Raw genomic sequence first — 26,643 nt, 5'->3', positions numbered from 1 at the left:
CCATGTCTATACTAACACTTCACAGGAGTTCATAGCACCAACAGTTCAAACTGTAGAGCTTATGTAATGACTGATCAATAGATAAAGTGTAGTGTGTCCATATGGTATGATCTGAATCTGGTGTGTTCCCCCACAGGTCCATGTTTTAAGTGCCCATTCTTCCCTTTGTAAGCTTTTGAAGGCTGTTAGACCTGTAGAAAGTAAGGCTTAGGGGGCAGAAGGGGGTAACTAAGTTCCTGGTCCATGCCACGAGAGACACCTCCACTTTTCATTCCTGTCCCCATGCACCCCGCCATGCCTTCTCCATCATGATAAAGGGAGATGCTTTGAAACTGTGAACCAAAAGAAATCCTCTCTTCCCTTAGGTTGCTGTCCTGTGCTGTAGCCACAATGCAAATAATGCAAAAAGCAACCAGTGTATAACACAGTGGCATCGTCTTCATTCATAAAAGTAAATATAGGATCAACATACACTACAACAGGGATGAGCCTTGAAACCATTATGCACATGGCATAAGCCAGACACAAAAGGCCATGTGCTGTGTGAGTCTGCTTATTTTCAGAATGGACAGATCCATTGAGACAGAAAATAAATGAGTGTTTCTTAGGGGAGGAATGGAGCCTGATGGGTGTGGGCTTCTTAGAGGAATACGTGACTGTTTTGGACTTAGGCAAGCAATATGATTGCACAATTTTGTGAGCCCACTAGAAACGAACAAATTGTGTGTTTAAGCGATGAAGTATATTACATTCAGGTGTATCTCAATGAGAGAGAGAGACACAGAGAGAGAGACTCCAGCATTTCTTTGGTTTATTTAACTGTGGATCCTTTGTAGTTCAAAGAATGATTGTAATGGTCCATTTTATTTTCAGTGGGATCACAGCAAAGCACAGAAAAAGGTTGACGTTTTCCATTTTATCCAAAGGGAAAGGGGAAGAAAATCTGACATCTGTGCCTCAATTTTCTCATCTATGAAATGGGGAAAATGGTACCTAGTATAGCACTTACAATGCCTACCTAGCAACAGGTGAGCAAAATGGTCATTATGGTGACCATTATCATGGTCACAATGGTGAGCAGGCATTATGGAGTGGACCCCAAATGGAGGTTATATGACTTGACCCTCCCAAGCAATCTGAACGGAAGACAAATGTTATTTCCATTTCCCAGGTTCAGGGAGTGAGGTGGAGGAGGTGTGGTTAGGAAGCACCTGGCACCATGCTGGTCACAAGGACAGTATGAGACAGGAAGTGCATCCAGGCTCCTCTGATTGGCAGCTTCCACCCTCTCCATCCCACTCTCCTGCTTTCCATTTTATTTAAAAAAAAAAAAAAAAAAAATTGGCAGCCTTCCTTTTTGAGGTATAATGAAATTCAATGTGCTTTTGACAAAATTATACAGTTGTTTAATTTTAATCATGATATAAAACATTTCCATCTTCCCTAAAGTTCCAAGCAGCCAACCTCCCTCTTCCTGATCCCTGGCACCCTCTAAAGGAAGGAGAAATCAGTATTTGCTTGGATGAAGCTTATGCCTAGGCTACACCAAGGGTCAGACTACGTAGTCACGGGTCATTGCTCTGGGCCAGCCACACCTTAAGGCTGAGCCACCCAGGCCTCCTTTTTGAGCACCAGAAGAGTGAAACAGGGTGGGGTTGTGATGGACTTTGGATGGGCCTGCTGCAGCTCTGATTGAGTGTCTGGACTACTGATGACCACAGTGGTTTGTCTTCCTCATGCCCAACTCCCATGTCTCACTTCTCCTGTCCTTCTCTGGCTTTATCTTCCTGGATCAGTGACATCATCTACTCAGCTACCCATCGTTTCCCTTCATGCCTCATGAAGACCGCTAGCTGCAGTCAGTTTTATGAGATGGAGGATGGGGAGACCACTGTGCTCCTTGCAGAATTCCTAGCTAGCCCTGGGACAATGGTGTCCATCACAAAGCTGACCCTACTAGCTGGAGGAGTGACTGGTTCAGCCCTGTGCTTTGGCCATTCTGTATAACAAGTGTGTCAGAGTCAAAACCCCTCTAAGGCTTTTTCTCCTGCCCTGCATTCTGATTTGCTGCTTCTTCTTAGACAATGTGGGCACCTGGAAAAAATAAAAAGACAGTGAAGGTAGTTTTGTCATCTTAAAGTGATGGGCCAATAAAAGCCTCTTAATCCAGGATCCAGGAGGAAACAGACCCTATGCATACATGCACAGGTGACTGTCTGCATCAGGCCCACCTTAGCTCAGTTGCAGTGGAGTGGCCTCCTGGGGGCTCCTGGTGAGGTACTGGTCCTGCGTGGCTGAACAGGCCTGATGTAGAAGAAGAGAGAATAGGAAACCATAGGGAGCTAGGCCTGCACTCAGAGAGAAAATAAGCATATACAAATGTATGCAGATGTATGCAAATCTCTGCAGCTTTGCAGCGAGCCTCACGGGCTCTCTGGGTAGGAGCCTGGACCCCACCCTAGGTTCAACATCTCTTTTTGGCCCATTAATCTCTTTTTCCTACTTCTCACTCCCAGGAGCATCTGCTTCTTCACAGTGGCATTTTCCCTGGACCCCACAAGGGGTCTGGGAAGATAAGAAAGCTGAGTCACCAGGCAGGGAAAGGAAGAGACACAGTTTCAAGCTGGGAATGACAGCATGGGAAAGTGGCAAGAGAGCTAGCTCACTTCCTGCTCGCAAGTCTCTGTTTAGCCCTAGATGTCAAAATCACCAGCTTTTAGATGCGGCATTACCGCCCAGCTTCTGGAACAATCTAAGCAGAGCTCTGGGTTCTTGGGCAACCAAGTGTGGGAGTGTGGGCCTCCTCTGCCCCTCCCTCCTCTCCCCTGGCCTTCTTCTAGAACACACATCCTCTCATTTATTGTTGGCTAATCTGTGGGGCAGCCACAGCAGATGAGAGCCTCAACTGAGTTTGAGGGAAAAGCCTATGGGCCTCACTCTGAAAAAGCTCAGGGCTGACTAGGAAGAGGTGGGACAAAAGACCAAAGAGCAAGTGCCAGTCTGCACCCAGAGACTGGACTGCAGTCTGGACAGCTCTTGGCTTTACTGCTCCTGCTGGTAGTGGAACAGACCCAGAGTGTGTGAGTAGAGTCTCTAGTTTCCCTAGAGTCCCACAGACAACACCAGCATGTCTCCTGCTCCTCCTAGGAGACAGTAGAAAGGGCAGTGCTCAGTGAGTGCATCAGCTGCGGATGAAAGACCTGGGAGGCTGTGGTCTTGGGGTTGTGCTCAAAGTCAGATTAGCTAAGAGTAATTAGAAAGGAGGGTGGAGGATGGAGGAGGAGGAGGATGGATGGATGGAGAAGGAGGATGGATGAAGAATGGAGGATGAAGGAGGAAGAGGATGGATGAAGGATGGAGGATGAAGGAGGAGGAGGATGGATAGAGGAGGATGGGATAGATGAAAGAGGAGAATGGAAGAGGAGGAGGATAGAGGAAGAGGAGGATGGATAGAGGAGGAGGATAGGAGGAGGATGGATGAAGAATGGAGGATGATGGAGGAGGAGGATGGAGGAGGAGAATGGAGGAGGATAGATGAAGGATGGAGAAGGAAGATGGAGGAGGAAGATGGAGGAAGAGGAGAAGATATGAAGAATGGAGGATGGAGGAACAGATAACCAGTTGTATCTTGTAGAGAAGTAGAGAAAAGCGCAGATCTCATGGACCAGTCAGCAAAATGGGGATACCTTGCTGAAGGACCAACTGGATGAGAATCCAGCCCTTGTCCCTCTAGTTCAGGCTCCACTATCAGTCCAGGGATGATTGAGATTCATTTAGTCACCCTAACCTGTGGCCCAGACGCTGTCATTCTCAGTTTGGGGGTCACGCCCCCTCCGGGTTACATCGTCTCTTTCTCTCTTCCAGATCTCTAGGAGCCTCTGGGGAGGTTGTCCCCTTATCATCAAAGATGTCCCCAGACCTTGAAAATTTGCATCTGGACCCCTATTTTGGGCCATAACCAAGACTCTGGTGGGAAAAGCAGCATTCAGTCACAGCTCCCTGTCCTTTGGCTTTATGAGACCTTCCATGATGAATGCCTTTCCCAGGCCCAACCTGACTCCAGCTGTAGGCCCATCCATCCATCAGTCTCACAGCCGTTCAGTGGGACAGGGGACACTTTAGCCCTCAGACTCCAATCCACTTCAGGCCTGAGTCTTCCTCTCCCCTGGGGTAGACTAATGCAGGCTCATAAATTAAGACATCTGCTCTCCCCTGTAAGCCCCAGAAACCTGAGGCTCTGTAATATCTCCCTTGTTTTTCTTGGCTCTATTTAACTTTCCTCCAATTAGTTAGGCCCCGGGGCAGTGGCTAGACAACAGATGAGTCAGAGGCACCAGATCCAGAACCCAGAGTTTATCCAAATGTCGGCAGGGACCGGTTCTGTTCTCTTCCCATTCTTTTGCTCAATTCTCTCAGCTTCTATGTCCTGGACCTGTACCAGATTCGTGGTCACTGGTGCATTTCCTTGCTATTAACCCTACTGATACAATGGGGAGGGGGCTGTTTAACATGTGTTTAAATACACATTTTGCACCCCTCAAGATCGAGGCTTCCCAGTGGTCTTAGCGCCTGCTCCTCCTCAACCCTGAGCTACACCTCCTTCTGGAACTATCCCTGCTGCTTTGGCTCTGGCTGCAGCTGCAGAGAAGACGATGGGCTGGGGGCCGGGAGAGGCTTGCCAGGATGCTGATGAATTAAGAGCAGGTGTTGAGAGTCTGACTTCAGGTCCTGGGGGGTCAAGAATGGGGGACCACATCAGTGCAGATGGGAAAGGGGAGAGGTCTTTGGTGCACTGCTGTACTGAGAACAGCACCTGACAAGAGCAGAGAGCCAAGAAGTCTGCCTATGGGAAGGAATTGTTTCTCTACATGTGTGGCTCAGAGGGCCATTTTGTGTCCAGGCTGTGCTCAGCCTCACACCATGGCAGTGTCTGGAGCTTGCAAAGGCTCACTTCTGCCTGCCTCGACCATATCAAAGGTTCCTGGCCCAGGCAGGCATGGAGTTTCAGAATGACTGTAGAGAAAGAGAGAGAGGAAGAGGTGGCTGCCAGAAAGACACACTGCTTGGGGACTGCAGGAAGCTGCCGGAAGGGTGCCTCTGACCCATGCCATGGTCTGTGCAGGGTAATTTGGGTGGTTCTGTAGCAAGGCCAACCGTGCAGCCATCATGATACAAGCCTTCAAGCCCATTATCAGGTAATGACAGAGACAAGGTCTAACTAGGTTGCCTGGCTCTAGTGGAAGGGAGAGGAGGAGGAAACAGATTGGGAGGTAGGTGTTATCTCCCCAGCGTGTATCAGAAGTTGATCCTCTGGCGCAAAGGTAATGTAGAAAGTAAGGAGAGTGATGGTCTGCAGGAAGGGCAGTTGGACAGCCATCCCCGGCCCAGCCAGTCTTGGAAAGGAGGGAACAGAACAGCAGGACAGGGAAAGAAAGGAGGAAGGAGAAAGGAAGGCTGCAACAGGTTTCCCTGGCCAGAACTGGGAGGGTTGGGAGCTGTCCAGCACTGGAACCTGCTGAAACCAGCAAGGACCTGTGGCCTGAAGTGGATAGAAAAGCAATGTCTCTCCCAGGGTTGCTGTTCTCAACTTGCTGTCTCCTCTGTGTTTCAGGGAGGCGTGTCTGAGGGACCAGCCAGTTGGTTCTGGAGAAGGGAACACTGAGCAGAGAATATCTGAATCTTCCTCACTGGGAAAGACATGAGAAAAGTAACAATGCTCAAAGCTAAGCACTAGTCCAAGACAAGGCACAGCTAGCACATCCCCAAGGGCAAAACATGGCAATATGGAGGGTTGTCGGCACCTCTAATACTAACAGAGTGACTAGCAAGTGAGCGGCCTGCTGGGGTGCTGCATGACTCACTATGTGTCTGAGTACTGGCGTGTCCAAGCCGGTGTGACTTGGTCCCCAGGCACTCACTTTGGGAGAGCCCTTGTCTCTGCAGTCTAAGGTTCAGCTTGAGTGTCTGTCTCTGTTTCAAAGCTTGCTCATTTGAGCTCTATTTTATCAGATGCTTCTGTGAGCTTCTGTGCTGTGCTGGACACAAAGACATATGAGAATCACAAAGGCACCTTATCCAGATGCATAGCTGTTAGAACCAAACAGTTTTGCTTGTCTTTCCTCAGTCAGTGAGCCCTTTCTATCTGGCTGACACTTTCTCAAAAATGCTGTCTTCAGTGAGCTTCTCCTCTTTGCCTCAACTGCCACTTCTTCCTCAAGTGACTCCTTGAAGCCCCCTCCCTGCCCCAGATGCCAAGGCATCACCTCTGCTTACAGACCCTTTCCTTCCAGACATACCAGGTATGGCGGTGTGAAGAGGAATGGCTCCCATAGACTCAATGTGTTTGAATGCTTGGCTCATAGAAAGTAGCACGGTTAGGAGGTGTGGCCTTGCTGGAGTAGGTGTGGCTTTGTTGTAGGAAGCGCATCTCTAGGGGGCAGGCTTTGAGGTTTCAGATGTTCAAGTCCAGGCTCAGTGACTCAATCTCTTCCTGCTACCTGCTGATCAGGATGTCGAACTCTCAGCTCCTTCTCCAGCACCATGTCTGCCCGCATGGTGCCATGCTTCCTGCCATGATGATAATGGACTGAACCTCTGAACTGTAAGCTAGCCCTAATTAAATGTTTTCCATTGTAAGAGTTGCCATGGTCATGGTGTCTCTTCCCAGTAATAAAACCCTAAGACACTAGACTTTTAGTTAATCCAGGGGCAGGCTTTGAACTGGGGAAGAACAGGGTGGAACAGCTATGCACAGTGAAAGGCCAGGATCAGAGTCTGGCTCTCCAGCATGACCACTGTCTTACAGCCCAGAGAAGGAAGAGGAAATCCTGTCCCACTGCTTTGGGATAACTTGAAAGCAGTATTCTTGTGCTATTTCTGTTACGACATGTGCATCTTCTGTAACCAGGATATCCTTTACTTCTTGCTCCACTCCTTCCCAGCATGCCCCTCTTCTTGTATGCTAATTAACTAACTGTGGTTAGCTGACTTCATGACTAGCTCCCCAGCAGATGTACATATCATTTGTACCAGAGATGTCATGGGAAGCCAGGAAGGCTCTGATGCCTGCAGCTTGGGCTTAAATATTGGCCAATCTAATCTGTTTCTGAGTGTGACTAAGATGAGTTCCTTGACCAGAGTCAGCATCCTTTCTTTCACCTGTAAAATATAAACAACATTTTCTACATCACAGGGTTTTCTGAAGTGAAATTAGCTGACACATCTGAAAGGCTGGGGGCAGTGGCCAGTACATCATGAGTATCTCATACATTTAGCTCTGGTCACTGCATTTCTCTCAAGCTTCTGTCTACCTTGTGGATCTCATCACTCCTGTGAGGCAGGAAGACCTCAGAAGCACCTTCATGTGCCTTCCACTAACCTGGATGCTTCCTGATGGCAGGGATTCTTCTCTCCCTGGGGGTAATCCAACACTGACACTGTTGCTAGCCCTAAGTTAGCCAGGGCTTTGGACACACTAAAGGAGACGATCAACCTCACTCCATTACCTCCTGGGCCTGTGAGAGACCCTCATGGGTTAAACTGCCAAAGAATTCCTGTTTTGTTTTCTAGATCAGTCAAGGACCAACACTGTCATTCTTTGACACCACGCCCCTCCTGTTTCATGCAGGCTCCACTTCCTTTTTTTTTTTTTTTTTTTTTTTAAGATTTGTTTATTTATTGTTTATATATGTGACTCCACTGTCACTGTTTTCAGACACACCAGAAGAGGGCATCAGATCCCATTACAGATGGTTGTGAGCCACCATGTGGTTGCTGGGAATTGAACTCAGGACCTCTGGAAGAACAGTCAGTGCTCTTAACTGCTGAGCCATCTCTCCAGCCTCAAGCTTTCCTTTTTGGTCATTCCCAAAGTACTTCGTGTAGTTATCTATTTAACGGCATTTATTGAACATCGACCACACACCAGGGTTGTGGGGGGTAGTGGTGGACAGAACGCCCCCATTGAACTTCAGCCCTGTGAGAAGAGACTGAACAGGTATGTTGAGTTTTAACAAAGAACACACAGAGGGAACTCTGCTTTAGCCATAAGGCTGCAGAAATGACGGTGTAATCAGAGGCCAAGAACTAGGAAGGGTGCCAGTTTGGGCAGGTGTGGTAGTTAGAATGAAAATGATTCCATAAACTCAGAGGGAGCACTACTGGAAGGTGTGGCTTTGTTGGAATGAGTGTGGCCTTGTCGGAGAAATTATGTCACAGGGATTGAGCTCTGGGGTCTCATATGCTCAAGCCTGGCCAGTGTGTCTCTCCTGCTGCCCGAGGATGCAAATATAGAACTCTCAGTTCCTTTTCCTTTTGCATGCATGCCTGCCTGCATGCTGCCATGCTTCCCACCACGATGACGATGGGCTAAACCTCTGAACTGTAAGCTAGCCCCAATTAAATGTTTCCCTTTATAATAGTTGTGGTGGCCACGGTGTCTCTTCACGGCAATAGAAACCCTAAGACAGCTGGTTAGAAGGAGTGTTCTGGGTTTTCTGCAACCTCCCCTTGCTTCCCAGCCTCTATCCTCTCAAAAGATCCAGCGTTTCCTGGGATTTACACACACCTACCTATCTTTACCACATATCTCCCACTCCCGACCTTACCATCTTTCTGGGAGCTCTGTGTTGATTGGAGTTGAGGCTTTCCGAGCAGGGCTCGTAGTGCAAACCACAGATGATCTATAACCTCTTAACACGCCCCGGAGGGTTTCTGGCTGTTTGAAGACAGGATCTACAGACACCTTCCTGCAGGCTGCAGCCTCCGCTCTGCTGGGCTGAGTGCCAAGATAGAATAACCTGAAAACACAGCAAGCACATGGGCCAAATTTTCTCCGTCCTACTCCTCCGGAAGCTCTGGCCCTGCACTCCACCCTACTTCCTGTTTAGCCCGGAAGAAGTCCAGGTCAGCTTCCTTAACAGCTGTTCCTCGTGTTCTTCATTCAGACTGGTGAGCTAACAGCTCAGTGAGATGAGGTGAGGCCAGTCCTTCCCTGGGATCCTGTCTTCCTTCATTCTGGGGCCTCCAGAGAACAGAATGAAAGGATGTTGCCCTTCCTACCTCTGCAAGGGACAGAGGAGAGAAGCCCAGACGAAGGGACCAAGGAGCTGACCAACATATTGATTGTCCAGTATGATCCAGACACAGTACCATCAGACTAACTTCTTCAGGAAGGCAGTATTGGAGAGTAGTCCAGGATAGATCAGGAGTGAAGAGCATTGTTGTGTGCATGGCATGGAGAAGGGCCTCTCACCTCCTCAGAGATCAGGGAGGTCTTCACAGGTGGGAATCCTAGTGATACCTAGAGAATAAAACTACATAAGACAGACCTGAAAACCTGTATTGTGTGGGCAAGTGGTTAGGGTCAGTAACACTTGATGATACAGTGAGGTTGGGAGAAGGAGGATCTGGGACGTTAGGGGCATTGATTGTACACAGTTGGTGTATGATGGTCATCATTTGATGACGCTATTCTGAACTCAGTGCAGAAATCATGAGTGGACCAACTAGTGTGGGAGGGGGAGAGAAGAAGAGCATCTTGAGTTAGTAAGGGTTTGAGAGAAGCCTGTGAAGACTTCAAGGTTGCCTGTAGATGTTTAATCTGAATCCCACATCTGGGGTCCAGGCAGTCTCGTGACCTCGGACCTTCTCTCATATTCTTCGATCCTCAAGTTCATCGTCCACCAGATACCTTCTCATGGAAATAAAGCAGTGGGTGAGGGCAGATGCTGGACTGCCATTGTGTATTCTGCAAGGCTATAGAGTTGCAACCTGGTAGGAAGGATCCTGGCTACCAGGAAGCAGAGTTTTCAGTTCAGGGACTGGGGAATAGGGAGAGGAGACTGCTCTTCATTCCTCTTCATTCTGTGGCTAGTCTTGGAGCTGGTTGAGTTCTACAGAGGTCATCCTATCCTTTCTCTTGCCTTGGACAGGTGCCTATGATCAGGGAAGTATTAGGATTAGGGGACCCTGCCCTTCACACAGAAACCATCTCTGGCCCTGCATGCTGGTACATGCTTTTAATCCCAGGGGATCCCAAGTTAAAGGCCATACTGGAGTACATACTGAGAGCTTATCTCAAGAAACAACGGAACTGCTTCTGGAGCCTTTCCTGGGGCTAGGACTGGATTGGTCCCACTTAACACAACATGAGGAGGAGTCAAACCAGATATCTGTGTGTTGAGGGGTCACTGACTTTCCCTGTCAGTCTCCTCACCTAGGCCCAGATGGCTAGGATGAGATCCCTAGAAAAGAGAAATCATATCAGAGGGCTCTCTGAGAAGGTAATGTCACACGCTTCATGGATCACATGTTCAGGGTCTCCTGGCTGCTGCCTTTGTCATTTTCTTCTCTGGTCACAATTTTTATGGTTGGAAAGGGACTTCAAGACCCTATCTTAGTGAAAGTGGAAGACAAAGGTTTTATGTCTGCAGAGCCCATTAGCCAGCGTCCCTCGATTCTCAGTCCGGGATATGCCACCCTAGTCCATTAACTGGCCAGCCCTCCCGCCCGCTGTCACCCTGCTCCGGATACAGCTCAGTTCTCTGTGACCCTCGTAAACTACAGAGCACAAAACTAATGTGTTGAGAGTTTCATGAGGTCCTGACCCTGGTACAGAGCTCTGGGATCTCAGACACAGGACCCTCCACCCCCCACCTCCTGATGTTAATGTTCTGGAAGTGTCTGTCCATGAATCTTACCTCTCTAGAAAGATAAGTCTTGCCAGGTTTTTTTTTTTTTTTTTTTTTTTTTTTTTTTGAAGCTGCAGAAAGGCTTCTTGAGAACACTCAGATTCCTGTTAGCACCATTCTTACCCTTGCTATAAAAGAGGCCATGCCGGGGATGGGGCCTGCAGGTGTGGAGTGGGGAGAGGAGAGTGTGTCATAAGCAAGAAAAGATACTCAGTGGTTAAGGGCTGGGTGCATCACCAGTGATAGTCTGAGAAGGGAGAGAAACAACACTTTATTTGGAAACAATTCTGCTGAGATGCAGAGTGTCTCAACTTCTCTTTCCAGCTGTTTGTTATGAGGTGCTTGCTGTGTGCTCAAAACAAGGGCTGAGTCTTAAAGTTACAGGCCACATTCTGGGCTTGGATCCAAAGGAGCAGCTCAGGCCAGATGATGAGCCCTTAGGGGAAGGGTCTAAGCAGTCAGCTCTTCTGTGTTCCCTTTATTTGTTAGGGTTCCAGGGCAGTTCTTGAATGACCCTTGGACAGAAAGGCACCCAAGCTGGGAGAGAGGAAGGTTTCCATGGAAAATCTCCAGGGGGAGGCAGTCAGTGAGTCTCCCGAGGGACTTACCTTCTATGAGACATATTTTCTCCTCCTTCCCGCCATCAGCCTTCGGGCTCCAAACCTGTAGTGGACAATAAAACAAATGTCTTCTGCCTTTTCCCTAAAGCACAGCAAGGCCAACTGCAGTGTTTTGTTTTGTTTTTTTTTTAATTAACATTTTGCATGTGGGCGCACATGGCACCATGGTATGTCTGTGGAGGTCAGAGTGACAACGTGCGGGAGTTGCTTCTCTCCGTCCACTGTGTGAATCTTGGAAATGCAACTCAAATGGATGACTGAGCCATCTCACCAGTTCAGATCCAGTCTTAAAAGGGATTGTGAATTTTAGAAGGCGGAGATGAGCCAAATACAACGGGGGTTCCCAGAAGAAGAAAGGGCCATTGAAGGAAAAACTGGTGAACTCCAAAGAGAGCTTGCAGTTTAGTCAATAGTAATATGCCGGTGTTAGATTCCATGTTTTGACAATAAACCGTGGTTGTGTGAAGCTTGAACATTAAGGGAAACTGGGCAGAGGGTAGACAGGAGTGCTGCTCCTTTTCATTAAGAAAATAAATAATAGCAAGTGCTGGCAAGAATTCAGGGAAAAGGGAATACTTACACACTGTTAAGCCAGTACAACCAGTACAGAAATCAGTATTGGGGTTCCTCAAAACAAAGGAGCAGCAACAATGTAAAAATTGTATTACATGACCCAGCTATACCAGTCCAAGTGCAGAAACCCCACACCCCAATGTTTATGGCTGTATTATTTACAATAGAAGTTATAAAGCAACCTAGGTGTTCCTCAACAGAGGAATGGATAAGAAAAAGATGGTTTATATTCACGGTGGAATATTATTCAGCCATAAAGAACAAAATTGTGTCATTTTTCAGGAAGATAGTTACAATCTGAGATTGCCACATTGAGTGAATTAAACCAAGCTCAAAAAGACCTGTATCGTGTTTGAGGGCCTAGGACTGTATATAGATCTATAGGATTTATAAATGTATATATACATACATGACATGGAAATGAAAGCAAAATTGTATGGGAGAAGCAAAAGGACTAAGAAGAGGGGGGAGGGGCAGGGAAGAGAAGAGGATACATTGGAGAACATGGCCAGAATACAGTATATACTCTACGAAACTGTCCTTATGGAACCCAAAATATGTATAATGAATATGTGCAAATCCAAAATAATAATGCTTTAAGATAAAGACTTTACAGCTGGGTGGTGGTGATGCACACCTCTAATCCTAGCACACGGGAGGTAGAGGTAAGGTGAATTTCTGGAGTTCGAGGCCAGCCTGGTCTACAGGGTGAGTTCCAGGACAGGCAGGGTGACACAGAGAAACCCTGTCTTGAAAAACAAAACAAAACAGCAAAAACAAACAAAAACCAACAACGATAAAAACATTACAGAGAAAGTGTGGAGGGAAGGGAGAAAATGGACAGAGAGAAGTGAGAAAACTCAAGAGCCATGTGGAGGCTACATGCTTAGCTGTCACTCTTTTATCTAGGAGTAAAGCAAAGAACTCGCCTAAGCTGAAGTGAGTAAGATCAAGTTCACCCCGGGCAGTCACCCTCCAGTGCTAGGCTGGCTTTGTATCTGAGGTCTGATTGGGAGATGTTCATTCCTCCTGGCGAGTCTGCAAAGGCTGGTCATTAAGCCTGCTTTCCTCTTTCTTTTCCCAAGCTCTCAGCTTCTAGTCAGAGATGACTGGTTAAAGCAGCCACCACCGATGCCCATCCCAGGGGTATTTAGTGTTTAATAAAACCCAGTGTGGAAAGTGAATTGCGTGTCTCTGGCCTTCACACATTGAATCCTTACCTCAGCACAATGACTGAGAGCTGAGGCCTCTGGAAGAATGATTAGGTCATGGGGGAGAGAGACCCTCAACTTCCCAGTGTGTGAGAACACAACAAGGGTATCCTCTGAACCAGGAAGTGATCCCTTAGCAGACATTGAATCTTCTAATGCCTGAACCTTGAGCTTCCAGAGTATGAAAGATCTGTACATGTTGGTCACAAATTACCCAGGCTGTAGATGTTTGTGACAACAGCCAGAATGGACTAGATGAAGAATAGATGGAGAGCCAGTATTTAGGACAGGAAAATCTGAAGTATGGGCAGGTGAGACTGCTTAGCCTGACCACCTGAGTCAACCCCTGGGACCCATAGTGGAAAGAAAGAACTGACTTTTAAAAGTTGTCTTCTGGTCTCTGTATGTGTACCATAGCATGGATGCTCACGCATGAGCACACACACACACACACACACACACACACACACACTCACAAACCACCTTATAAATACAATAAAAAAAACGTAACTGTGAAAGTAGTTAAAACACAGGCATCCTCAGCACCCACTCCCACACTCTGTGAGTTCTTGGGAAACCTAACCTACCTAGCTCAGGCTACCCACTCCCTCCGCTCCGATGCCCTCATGATAGGCCTCCCATGAATGTTTCCTTTACCCATTTCTTTACCCACCCACCTGAGTGAATGGCTGTGGAGGGACCCACCATCTATGTGCTGAAGATGATGGCTCTGAGGCACGCATTCACCATCAAGGCTGACTCCTACAGTGGTCTCGAGTCTCTCTTGTTGCTGTAATTTAAGAGCTTTTCTTCGTGTTTCTTCATGAAGGGTACCAGCCTGCCTAGAGTAACCCCATGTTCCTAAGACTGATAAGTCTTTTTTACTGGTCCTAGTCCTTTAGGCTTGCTGTAGATCCAGCCCCTGTGAGGCCCCAGAGAACTGCTGTAGGCTCAGGATGCTGCAGTGGGCCCAGCTTGGAACCAGTAGCTCTTGCTGGCATTCATCTTGGCTTCCTTGGTCCTACCAGGCTCCACTCTCAGCCATCCTACTCCTGGCAAGCTGGCTTCTAGCCAAACAGAAATGGCAGCAGCGCCTCTCTGGTATCTTGTTGGCATTATTGGGAAAGTTGGCTTTGAAACCACAGAGGTGTTTCAAGTACTGGGGGGAGAGAACTCAGGAAGCCGTGGAGACAGCGAGACAGCTGAATTAAACAGCATCTGTCTTGAGTGAGTCATTGCTCGCCTGCCTGCCACCATAGTCCTTACATGAACCTTGAGCTAGTAAGACACCTTCTCATCCCACGAAGTCTCTTCCCGAGGCAGAACCAGCACACTTAGGTGAAAATTACTGCAAGAAAGACTCAGGACCTGTCAGAAAGGATTTCCTAAATTTTATGGGCCCCAAGGTGCTACAGTTTCCTGAGTAGCGGTAGCCAACCCAGAAGTTGGCCAGTTTGTCCTACCCAAAATAACTCAGAACAATTCCACCCTTCTTACACAGCTTCTCCTGAGGCTCACGGACCTTTGCTCATGACAGACCTCCTATGGTTCCAACATGGCATGGTGTATTCAGAAGTCACACAGCTGCCATTGTCACAGCCTTTTTTGCCTCTAGTGACAGAAGTCACTGGTTTGACAAAATTAGTTTGCTTGAAAACTACAATGGAGGCTCTGTCTTTGCCAACCACATGCCTGGGTTCTGCCTCTAGTCTTCTCCAAGGCCACATAGAATTCAGGAAGCTTGAAAGTCTACATCTGAAACTGTAAGTCTGCTCCAAAGGCTGGCCAGGAGGAGGGGCAAATGGGGGCTTGTTTACAGCTCGTGGGCTTCCAATAGTCTGTCCAGGGTACCCAGCAGACACTGGGACAGCCTCACATCAACCTACTTGAATAGGTTCCTTCTCTCCCCACTGCCGTGAGAGATTGTCATACCACTGAATAGATGAGCTACTGTTCGTAGCTTGTAGCTTACTTGGGCATCATAGACATTGGGTTAATGAATTTGAATGGAAATCAGAGGTCTTTGGGCATCTGAAGAAGACTGTCCATTTCATCCTTATGTAGTGATAAAGAGAGTGATAAAGAGATAACAACACAGGTTGGTTGTAATTGCACAAGGCCAACAATGAGCTGAACTCCCATGTGCCAGGGTCCGTTGCATCTTTTCAGCCCTTATGGTACACATTGCTATTCCCCTTTGGGTTTTGTTCATTTATCGACATGGTCACACTAGATAGCCCAAGCTGGCTTTGAACTTATGACTGTGCCTGCCTCAGTCACAGGAGTGCTGAGATTACAGGTGTGAGTCACCGAAGCTTCGATTCCCATTTTACAGAGGAGAGAAGTGAAGATCAAACTGGTTAACCCTCCTGATTGGACCACATACCAGGGAAGAAGTAGAATGTAGATTCCACCCCAGGTTTGCTTGGATGGCCCTTGCTCTTTCTGTTGGCGCATGTCATCGCATCGGGTTTCTCAGCCCTTACATTTAAGGACTTTTAATATTTTTGTGGTTTTTTTTTCTTTCTTCTGTTGTCCTGCTGCAACATAAACACAGCTATGAAAATACACTAATGCTTGTTTGTTTTGTGGTTGTTTCTCCAAGGGCATTTTAGTAAATACACAAATGGTGACCCAGCCCTAGGGAGGTCATGTGCTCTCTCTTCTTGCTTCTGTATTTACATTTTCTTCGTCTGGTCCTGCCCTCTGCTTCTCTCCTCTGCCTTTGTGTCCCCCCAGGGTGTTTCTCTATTTCCCACCTTCCCGAATCATCTTTTCTGCTCCTTTAGACCATGGCAGCCAATCCTGTACCTTTAGCATCTTGTTGCCAAGCAACAGGCTTTCTACCTGCCCCGTTGTGTTAGAATCTCCATGGCAACAAACATTGCCAAAAAGGAAAGGAGGGAGGAGTCAGGTGGCAAGAGGACCCTGTCCTTCAGGACAGGACATTCACACCATTTTGCCAGCAGCAAGCTCACTCTGTGGTTCCCAGAGGATGTCATAGTTTGTTTAAACCTAAACCTTCTGAGGTGGCTTGTAGTGAGTTGGGGAAGATAGGCTTCAGCTTGGGGGTGGTCATGTAGAGTGCAGGGCAGAGAGCCATGAACACTTTTTGCATGGACAGAAGGAACAGGGCCATGTGAACTCCTCTCTGTGAGAAAGTTCTAAAACCCAGACAAGGCAGGGCTTCTCAGGTTGGTGAGTCAGGCAATGAAGAGTTTCTGCACAGGCCACAGGTAGGGTTGTATCTGAACAAGGTCTTGCCCAGTTTACAATTGGTAAAGGAGGGAGGCTATCATAAACTTTCGGCCACTTGCCCTGTCTCCCTCCCATGTGGATAGTGACCAGCCAGGACTCTCTGGAAGGCAAGCAGCCTCATACTGTAAACCTTCTCCTCTCCCATGGACAGAGTGGGCTGCTCTAGGTGTGCTTACTATTCAAGACAGATCATGTGGACAAGTGTCCATCTTAGTTCCCAGCATTCACAGGGGCTCTGCAGTTACACTTAACCCCGCCTCACTGGCATTTTCCTCTGTGGTTTCAGGCCATATGACTGCAAGTCTTTCCCAAGGCCACAGGTTACCACACTCCTGGCACTGCGCATTCCAGGTACAGAAACAGCTCTTGTCTCTTTAAACTCCAAGAGAATAAAGAGAAAGACACAGTCCCATTATCTAATGTTCTCTATGGACAGAAAGTTCTCAGCCCCAATTCAGAGCATTTCAGGTTTGATTGATTGCTTGATTGATTGATGATTGATTGATTTTAAGACAGGGTCTCATTGAATGGTACTCTCTTGGTACTCACTTTATAGATCAGCCTGGCCTTGAACTCACAGAGATCTATCTGCTTCTGCCTCTCCAATGCTAGAAGTAAAGGCATATGCCTCCACACTCAGCCAGTCCAGGTTCTTAGTTTAGTGGGAGGGAGAACAGACAGGCTCTGCTCACTAGTGGGGATCGAGGAGCACCCCCATACCTTCTCCAGCTGGGCTCCCCTACCTATTTGGCCTGCTCATGCTCTGGTATGTGTGGCCAGGCTCCCAGCGGGTGACAGGCCCACTACAGAACACAGCAACAGCGATGCATGATGCCTGCTGATAAGAATGAGTCAGATAGATGCTCCTGAAGGAGCTGGCTGAGTTTTCGGAACAGCAATCTGCAATTTGTAGCTGAGAGGCTTTTCAGGACTTTCCTCTTTGGACAGGACAGTTCTTCTTCTAAGAATGAAGTCTAAGGAAATGATCCAAATTACAAACAAAACGTATTTGGGTTTATCACACTCTTGTGCATGATGGTGGAAAACCTCCAGGCTGTGGTGGCGTTCACATTTAATCCCAGTACTTGGAGGCAGAGGCAGGCAGATCTCTAAGTCTGAGGCTACCCTGTTCTACAGAGTGAGTTCTAGGTCAGCCATGGCTTTACAGAGAGACCCTGTTTCTTAAAACAAAACAAAACCCCAAAACAACCAAACAAGACAAACAAATAAGAAACCCCCAGCACCAAACTAAACAAAACAAAAAAACCACAATACTGGAGAACTGGAAACACCATATATGGGCAACAATGGTAGACTCAGGCAATATATTCACACGTGATTCATGATTTAATAAGTGTATTTTGAATGACTTTTGGAGACTAAAAAGTAAAGCTGCTTAGTCTATAGTAAAGAGATACATACTTTTAGTGATAATACAGCTATAGTTTTATAGTATGTGTGTATTTTTGAAATTTTTTCTAATATATACATTTTGGACTTTTAAAAAAGATTTATTTTTACTTATATGTATGCATAGGTGTGTGTTGGTGTCTACAGAGGCCAGAAGAGGGCTTTGGATCCCCTGAAGCAGACATCATGAGCGGCTTACCTGGGTGCTTGGGAATAGAACTTGGACCCTTGGGAAAGCAGCAAGTGCTCTTAACTGCTGAGTCATCTCTCCAGCTTTAATAATAGTAATAATAATAATAATAATAATAATAATAATAATAATAAACAATGATAAATAAAATACTATAATTGATGGTGATAATAATAATATAATAGTAATTTTAAGGTACTTCCCATGCACCCCTATGCTGAGTGCTGGCTTCGCCTTTACAGTCAGTGGTAAATGTCCTCCTTGTTTTCTAGAAGCAACTAAAGCTTAGCAACTTTCCAGAAGCCGCTCACCTTACAGGTAGATTCTCCACACACCCTAAAAATATCCACGAAGAGTTAATACTGTAACTTAGTGGGGGTGAGGGGAGGTGAGAGGTACTGATTTGTCTGACCTGTGGTTTCAGGGCCAAGCATGCAAATTCTAGCCCTGAAGACACTCTGCTCTGCTCTGCTCTGCTCTGCTCTGCTCTGCTCTGCTCTGCTCTGCTCTGCTCTGCTCTGCTCTGCTCTGCTCTGCTCTGCTCTGCTCTGCTCTGCTCTGCTCTGATCCTCAGGTAGCCCTGTTTAAACCCTCTGTCAGACCTCCCAAGTGGAGAGCACTGCTATGCTGTTCTCAGATCTTAGACCTACACTTCCAGGGTGCTGATGCCCAGCAGCATCTTGCTGGCAAAAATCCAGCCGCCCTCCCCTCTCCCGCTCCCCAGGAAAGTGGCCTGGAGGCTTGGAAGGTATTCCAGAATCCTGGAGAGCTCTCTCTCCTGTCAGATCCTCCCTTCTCTTGGCCCAGCCCCGAGCCCCAGCCTTTGCTGAATGAGACAGTCCATCAGCCCAGCTGGAAAACCCATCTATGGAGAAATGCTGGATGCCTTGGGTTGGGAGAGAAGAATCATAAAGTGAACATGAGAAAGATGGAGACTTGTCACCTGGCTCGATGCCTAGGGCTCACTCCCTCTGATGGAGGTCCCCACCCCCAAGGCTCCCCAACAGCTACTCCTCCCCCACCCAGCAGCCATGCCTGGGTCATTCCACTCTGTGCCTAAGCTGTCACTTAAAAAAACAAAAACCCCCCAGCTGGTTTCTTAAGTCCTGGTCCTCAGGACCTAGAAGTCTGTGTCCTGCAGCTTCGAACTCCAGTTTATAATCTTCATTACAGGAGCAAAGTGCTAGGGTGTTTGAAGTTGGAGGCTGTGAAGCAGGAACATCCTGGATTCCAGGAAAGTGCCTGGGAGGAGCAGGGAGGAGCAGGGAGGAGCAGGGAGGAGCAGGGAGGAGCAGGGAGGAGAGGAGGTGGGGAGGAGGGGGATGGGGAAGGAGAGAGGCTTTTCTGGCCCGCAGTATAGTTAGTTGTAGGAAGCTATGTTCCAGCGCCATGCTTCTCAGGCCCAGCCCAACCTCCCCAGGAGGCATTTACAACAGGCCTCCAGCCCCCTGTGATTTGTGGGACAGTTTTAAAGGACTGATTTTCATTAGCACTAAATCATTCCTCTTGGCTAATTGAAAAGGAACCCAGGATTCTGCTTTGAGTGGAGCCTTTGGATGGAGCAATTCAGCAAGATAGACCAGATATGCTGACAGCAGGCGTCTGTAGCCAGGAAGTTCTGAGGCCCCTCCCTCAAGTTCAGACTTCACTTCTGCTTCTGAAGCCAGGCACTGAGATAAGCAAGCCCCAGAATGAAGAACTAGAAAATGTGGTGGGTTTTTTTTTTTTTTTTTTTTAGCTAGGGGGTAGAGGTTAGATACTTGGAAGAACTTCTAGCCCAGGAAAAAGAAATGACTGGTTCTGAGATCGATGAGGAAGGTAGTGACCAACCCTCTGTGTGGTGTTTGAAATCTTGGGGTGCTTTGCCTTTGGCAGCCTGGGTGTAGGTTCCCTCATGGTCAGGGAACAGCCAAGGGACACTCTTTGGGAAGTAGGTGGTGTGTAAGCTGAATCTGGCCTTTTCAGGATTCAGAAGCCTCTCTTGGGAGCAGCAGGGCCAGGCTGGAGGCTGCGTGGGGCTCCCACCTGATTATTTACTCAGAGTCAAGTTTGGGTACTTGAGATTACCTCAGGAGCCCCATCTTTCTCTGTAAGCACATGCCACTATTAGGTTAGAAAGGAGGCCATGCCAGTCTGAAGGATCAGGGAATTCTTAAGAACTGGCAGAGGCCTGGGGCTCAGAGGGGATTTGGGAAGGAAACAGTGGATTCCACTGCCTCTGAACAACCTTAATCCCTGTTGTGAGCCAGGAGCCAGCCAGGCGGGCTCGGGGTACTGAGCCCACACTGCTCTTTTGCCAAGTCATAGCCATTTCTTCTGCCTTCTGCCAATCCTCTGTCCACTCATTGGTGCCCATTAGCTGCCTGCCCTTGTCTTCTCTCTGTGCTGCCTAGGGTGATCCCCATCTTTGCCAAGGACTTGGCAGCTGAATTGGTGGGGGATGTCCCAGACACCTCTTACATTGTCTTTCATCTGTTCTCAGAGACTGTCAGAGGTCAGAGGCTAGACCAGACTAACACTAGCAAATGTCTTTTGAGGCTCCATCCTCAACCCTGAGAGTCTCTTTACAATTCCAGATCTGAGAAAGATTGAGGTTTAATATTGACGGGAGGCTGAGTGGTCACTTCAGGCTCTGCTGCCACTTCACACGGTGACTCAGGACAAGTGCTTCCAGAGGGTGCCTGTCTTTGCCTGTACCAGGTATCACACATGTATCAGGTCCATAATTCCATTCTCCAAGGAAAGTTTGATGCTATTGCAGGCCACTGGACTGGACTGGAAACAGAGCAAAGGGAAGGACAGCAAGGGGTGGGTGGCACTGTGGTTGGTAAAGTGCTTGTCATGCAAACATAATGGCTCCAGTTTAGCTCCTAGTGTGTTTATTTACATAAAAGCTGGACATGTGGTAGCATGTGCTTATAAGTCCATTGCTGAAGAGGCAGGGATAGGAGGATCCTTTAGACTTCCTGGCCAGTCAGCCTAGCTGAATTAGCAAGTACTAGATCCTAACGAGAGACCTTGTTTCAAAAACGAAAGGTTAACCAGATGTTGGTGGCACATGTCTTTAATCCTAGCACTCAGGAGGTAGATACAGGTGAATCTCTGAGTCTGAAGCCAGTCTGGTCTACAGAGTGAGTTCCAGGACAACTAGGGATACACAGAGGAAACCCTGTCTCAAAAAAAAAAAAAAGAAAGAAAGAAAGAAAAAAAAAAGAAAAAAAAGAAAAGAAAAAAGAAAAAAAAGGCAAGGTTAAACTGCCTCATTTGTAAACAAATTAAAAAATAAAATTAAAAAATAATGTATGTATTTAAGAACATATGAGGGTGAACATATGTGTTTTTGTATGTGTGTACATGTGTATGGGAGCATGTGGGTGTATAAGAGTGTATGTGTATATTCATGAGTGTGTGTGTGTGTATTCATGAGTATGTGTGTATATTCATGAGTGTGTGTGTGTGTGTGTGTGGTCTACCTGTACCTGTATGCAAGTGTGTGCCCCTGTATGTCTGGTCTGGGTGTGAGTGTTATATACCTCAGGGGAGTGGGTGCATATCTCTGTGTGTTTGGTACAAACATGTATGTCTTGTACCATATAAACTTCAGAAATATGGTGATCATGGTTCTGGAAGTTGAGATTTCGAGATTAATCTGATAAAGGCTGTCTCTTGTCCCAGCTCTTCTGTGTCTTCACATCACAGAAGGACGACGGCATCTTTTAAGTCACATGGAAGAGGGTACTAATCCCGTTCATGGGAACTCAGCCCTGACTTAGTCACCTCCCAAGATCCCAGGCTTTGAATGCTGCACCTTGGAGATTAGTTTCAGCATGTGAAACAAAATCATTCAGACCGTGGAAGCATGTGTGTGTGAGTGGTGTTTGTCCAAAGGGTGAAGCAGTAGGAGCCACCTCTTTGCTGTGGCACCAGAGGACACAGCTGCTTTCTCTGTGATGGTTCAGCCCCCAGACACAGCTATGTATCTGTTCTCGGTGCCCCTTGGGAACCAGACTGGGGTCCCAGCCAGAAGAAAAGCTGGGGTGGAGGCTAGGCTAGAGGAAGGAAGTGCTGTCAGGATTACAATGGCAAAGAGACTCATGGCAGATGAAGTAAACCGGCTTGCAGAGTTCATATGGCCCAAGCCTCCTCCCTCTGTGTCATCCTACCACCCTCCCGTCCCAGATGTTGCCCCTAGACTGCCTTCCTATATAGTGAGCATTCGGGAGGATCCCATAACAGTACGTTCTCTTTTAACATATGTCATGCCTTTTTTTTTTTATTAGTGTAGTTTTATTTTCTGGGTATGAGTGTTTTGCATACATGTATGTTTGTGTATTACGTGCATACCTAATACCCTTTGAGGCCTGAAGAGGGCTTCAGATGCCATGGGACAGGAGCTACAGACATTTGTGAACCACCATGAGAGTGCTGGGAATACTGTGTGCTAGGAATACAACCCAAGTCCTTTGGAAGACCAGCCAGTGCTTTCAGCCACTGAGCCATCTCTCCACCTTGCTGGGATCTTTAAAAAAAATATATTGTTTTAAAATTGTGTGTGTGTGTGTGTGTGTTATAGGTGGGTGTGTGCACTTTGAATGCAAATGCCCACTGAGTACAGGGGGTGGCATCAGATCCCCTGGAGCTAGAGTTAGCGGCAGCTGAGAACTGCATGGCATAGACGTTAGAGACAGGACTTGTACTCTGAAAGAGCAGTATGTTTTGTCTTCTTCTGGATGATCATTATGTGTAGGTGTCTGAGGAGGTTGGAGGGATGTCAGATCTCCTGAAACTAGGGTTACAGGTTTTTGTGAGCTGCCTGATGTGGAAGCTGGGAATCAAATTCAGGCTGTCTTCAAGAACACATACATGCTCCTAACCACTGACCCATCTCTCCTGCCCAAGCAGTACTCTTAACTACAGAGTCTTTTCACAAGCCCCCTGCCATAGTCTTAAATGTATGGAAACTCAGCTTGATGTCTAACTTTGGATATTCACTCCACTCTGGTCCTACATAAATCAGTTGATCTAATGATACTCAAATGAAAATGATGTTTAGGTCAAAATCAAAACCTTCTGGGCAGTGTTTATACTGCTTCGAAATGGCTGACATGGATGCTGACCACAGAGAGAACAGCACTGTGCTGAGGACTGCCTTACTAATGGCAGCACCAACAGTGAGACTCTTTTTTTTTTTTTTTTTTTTTGGTTTTTCGAGACAGGGTTTCTCTGTAGCCCTGGCTGTCCTGGAACTCACTCTGTAGACCAGGCTGGCCTCGAACTCAGAAATCCACCTGCCTCTGCCTCCCAAGTGCTGGGATTAAAGGTGTGCGCCACCACCACCCGGCTAACAGTGAGACTCTTGTACCCTTCCTCTCACAACTCCCCCTGTCTATATGTCTAGTGCTCGAAGGCTAGAAGTCCCCTGCTCTGGAATGGCTCTAGACCTCAGGCACACGGCATCAGTGCCCATATTTGCATAGCAGTGTGTGGGGATGGGGAAGATGAGGATGTGGCAAATTCGGGCAGCTCAGGATCTGCGATTAGCCATGGCTCCTGTACTACATGGAATGCTCCAGGCCTCTCCTCTCCCCCTCCTCCTCTATTTTTCTATTCCCTTCCACCCTTTCTTTTTTATTTCAATGTAATATACCCATCCTCTACCCAGTGTGGTTAAGATGTTCTGACCTTGTGAAATGGGCATCTCAATTGCTTCCTCCAAAGAGCTGTGTGTGTGGCTCCTTTAACTGGCAGTTGCGGGAGGAGCTGTCCTATCAGCACCACGGCAGGACCCACCCTGCAGAGAGACTGCAAGCTGCAGCTCAAGGGCAAGTAGGGCAGAGGAAAGACTAGAACTTGCAATCTGGAGAGTTCCCCAGCCTCACAGGGGACCACCTTCCTCCCCAACACCTGTCCCAGGCCTTGCAGAATGGAGAGAGCTAAGCATTTAGGTTCTCACCACTTTCTAAGCTAGAGTGAAATATTTATAGGCCCAAAATACTTCTTGGCTCTAGGATTTGCAGAGCATTAAGCCAGTTAGCTGGCATTTGTCCTGATGCTGCCTGGGCCTGAGTGAACAGTTTGAAGAGCTTGGGTGGAGGCAGGAAAGGAGTCAAGTTCCAGCTGCTGGGTGAGCAGATGCAGGGGCTAGCTGCAAACATGGGCCCAGGAGCTAGCTGGACTGTCTAGTTGTCACCCGGCTCGGTCCTCTGTAAGCTGTGTGATCCTGAGTAAGACCCTTAACCTCCCCGTAGTCTGTGCCTCTGAAGCAGGGACAGTGGTGACACCAGTTGGTAGGACATTGCAAGTTATTGCAGGTGGAATGTTTAGAATGGTGTCAGACATGCAGCCTAGAAAGGCAACTTTAAAAAGAGTTTAGTTTAAAAATAACACATAAGAGGCTGGAGAGATGGCTCATGGGTTAAAAGCACTTCCGACTCTTGGAAAGGACTCTGGCCAGGCAGCTCACAACTGCTTGTAACTCCAGCTTCTCTGTCTTCCACAGGCACCTGCGATTACATGCGCACACACCCACACATAATATTTAAAAATAAATAAAACTTTAAATATCTGTTGGCCACACCAGGATGAGCATGTGAGAGTAGACAGTTGGAGTATAGACACAAAGTGGGCAGGGTGGAGTGATCCAGCGGCAAATGTTTTGGTGGGGGTGCCATACAATGTGCTGGGGTCCTGGCATTGCTCTACCTGAAGCCACCGCCCCTTGGCTCACCTGCAGAACATCAGGCAGTTTCATTAGGAGTCTGAATTTGGAGGAGGAACAGATGTTCTCTCTAACATAATTTCTGCCACCAACATGTGCCTGTCCCCATGCTCGGTGTCTTATTTTATTCCATCATTTAATCTTCCTGAGAGTCCGTGACCAGGATTTTGCAGGTGAGGACTCCAAGCTTAGAAAGCTTGACCTGTCTAAAGCCACAGAGCAGGAACTAGTGAGCCTTCTGGAACACTGGAAGCCTTTACAGTTAGTGTGATGTGACATGTCTTTCAACCTGTTCAGTCTCCTCCCCCTTTTCTGGTGGACAGTTGGGTGAAATTTTGCCCAGTGTGTGCCGTGCATGTCCTGCTGAAGAGTTCTATCTAACAGAGAATCAGGCATCTCAGCCTCCATCCTGGGGACAGGGGATGAGGGATACTAGAAAAAGGTTATTTAAGGGCGCAGGTTAGCAAAGTCTAGCATGCAAGAAGCCCTGGATTTGATCTCTAGCACTGAATAAACTAGACATGAAGGCCGATATCTGTGATCCCAGTGAATGGGAAATGGAGGCAGGAGAATCATACGTTCAAGGTCATCCTTGGTTACACAGAGAGTTTCAGCCTAGACTATGTGCGTTTCTGTCTCAAACAGATAAACAAATACTAGTGATAAAATATTAGAGACAAAGAGACAGAGAGAGTTGTCTTTGAGGTCCTAACAACACTATTTGTTGAGTATTAGACGAGGCACAGTTCTAAGTATTTTGCATTTAACTAACTTACTTATTGAAACTGTGCTAGTAGGGTAGGTGCTGGTCTTGGTTTCATTTTGTAGAATGGAAAACCCAAGTTCTAGAACTTCCAGGGGTCACACCAAAAGCAAATGGTAGAGCCAGGCTTTGGGTCCGGAAACTTTGGTGGCTCCAAACTTTGTTCTTCATCACTGTAGTAGTCAATCTCTTTGAAGAGCAGGGTCTGAATGGTAGAGCTGATGGCTAGACCCATGGGTATGCAAAACCCTGCACCAAGCTATCATTTCCATGACTGTCAGCTGCCAGCCCTGCTGCTTCCTCTTCACTGTGACTTCATTTTATACCACATCCTTGTCTGGCCATGGTCTCTATGGTGTTTCGTTTGGCCTCTTACAGTGCTCCTTGTACAGGCTTCTTGGTGTATCTCTCAGTCCTTGAGGGCAGAACCTGGGTGTCTGCCATCCTGACTGACAAGCACCTGACAAAGCACATGGCAAATGGAAGGTACCCAGCTAGGGTGTGTGAATACTGAACAAAGAGATCATGCCAAGAACCCTTTTGAAAGTGGGATGCTTTGGGAAACAGGGAATACCAACTCCCTAATGAAACTGGTTGAGGGTGGGGATCCTCAGGTGAGGGAACTAAGGGACTCCTGGGGCCTTGTTCTTCACTGACTTCACTGAGACCAAAGGAAGTGTCAGATCAGAGTACTTAGTGATTTGGTGCCCCCCCCCCCCCTCCTGTGTCCCTGGCTCCCTTGCTTCCCCTTCCGGCTCCATCCCTAGCTTTCTTCTGCCCTTGACCTTCCTCCTAAGATGTATTGTGAAGTTGTCGTGAAGGATGATGGTACTAGTGGCCACCTTGAATAAAGTCAAGCATCTCCCCAGCATCGCCTTATTCTGTTCAGGACTCAAACAATGAGAAGTGAGGGCAGAGCAGGAGCAGAGTGAGCCCGAGAGCAAGTACAGAATCCCCAAAATCATTTGGGCCACCAAGATTACAGTAGGTGCCACAGCTAGCAGGCATCTGGATGTCTCAGAAGATATTGATGACCTCAGAAGGCACCATTGTCCAGAGTGCCCCCCCCATGTGTCTTTCTCCACTCCTCCCCATTTCCACAATCTTTCTCCTAAGCTGTATTAGTCAAATTTCTCTAAAAAAAAAAAAAAAAAAAAAAAAACAGAACTGACAGAATGAGTATATGCATATATTCATTCATTTATAGTC

At 47.4% G+C, this 26,643-nt stretch overlaps 1 protein-coding gene and 1 long non-coding RNA gene across 4 annotated transcripts in view; one reads left to right on the top strand and one right to left on the bottom strand.

Moving 5' to 3' along the window:
- Positions 1 to 26,643, top strand: part of Nav1 (neuron navigator 1) — a 246,086-nt gene that overhangs the window by 43,041 nt on the left and 176,402 nt on the right. The window lies entirely within an intron of this gene.
- Positions 295 to 8,964, bottom strand: LOC143443669 (uncharacterized). Its single transcript, XR_013112831.1, has 3 exons — positions 8,607 to 8,964; positions 2,232 to 2,304; positions 295 to 2,094 (listed from the first exon to the last, which is right to left on the bottom strand). It is a non-coding gene; the product is annotated as an uncharacterized LOC143443669 (long non-coding RNA).

Source organism: Arvicanthis niloticus, chromosome 10 (genome assembly GCF_011762505.2).
Source record: "Arvicanthis niloticus isolate mArvNil1 chromosome 10, mArvNil1.pat.X, whole genome shotgun sequence".
NCBI classification, from domain to species: Eukaryota; Metazoa; Chordata; class Mammalia; order Rodentia; family Muridae; genus Arvicanthis; species Arvicanthis niloticus.
The sequence above is the reverse complement of the archived record's forward strand: the minus strand, read 5'-3'. Positions and strand labels throughout refer to the sequence as shown.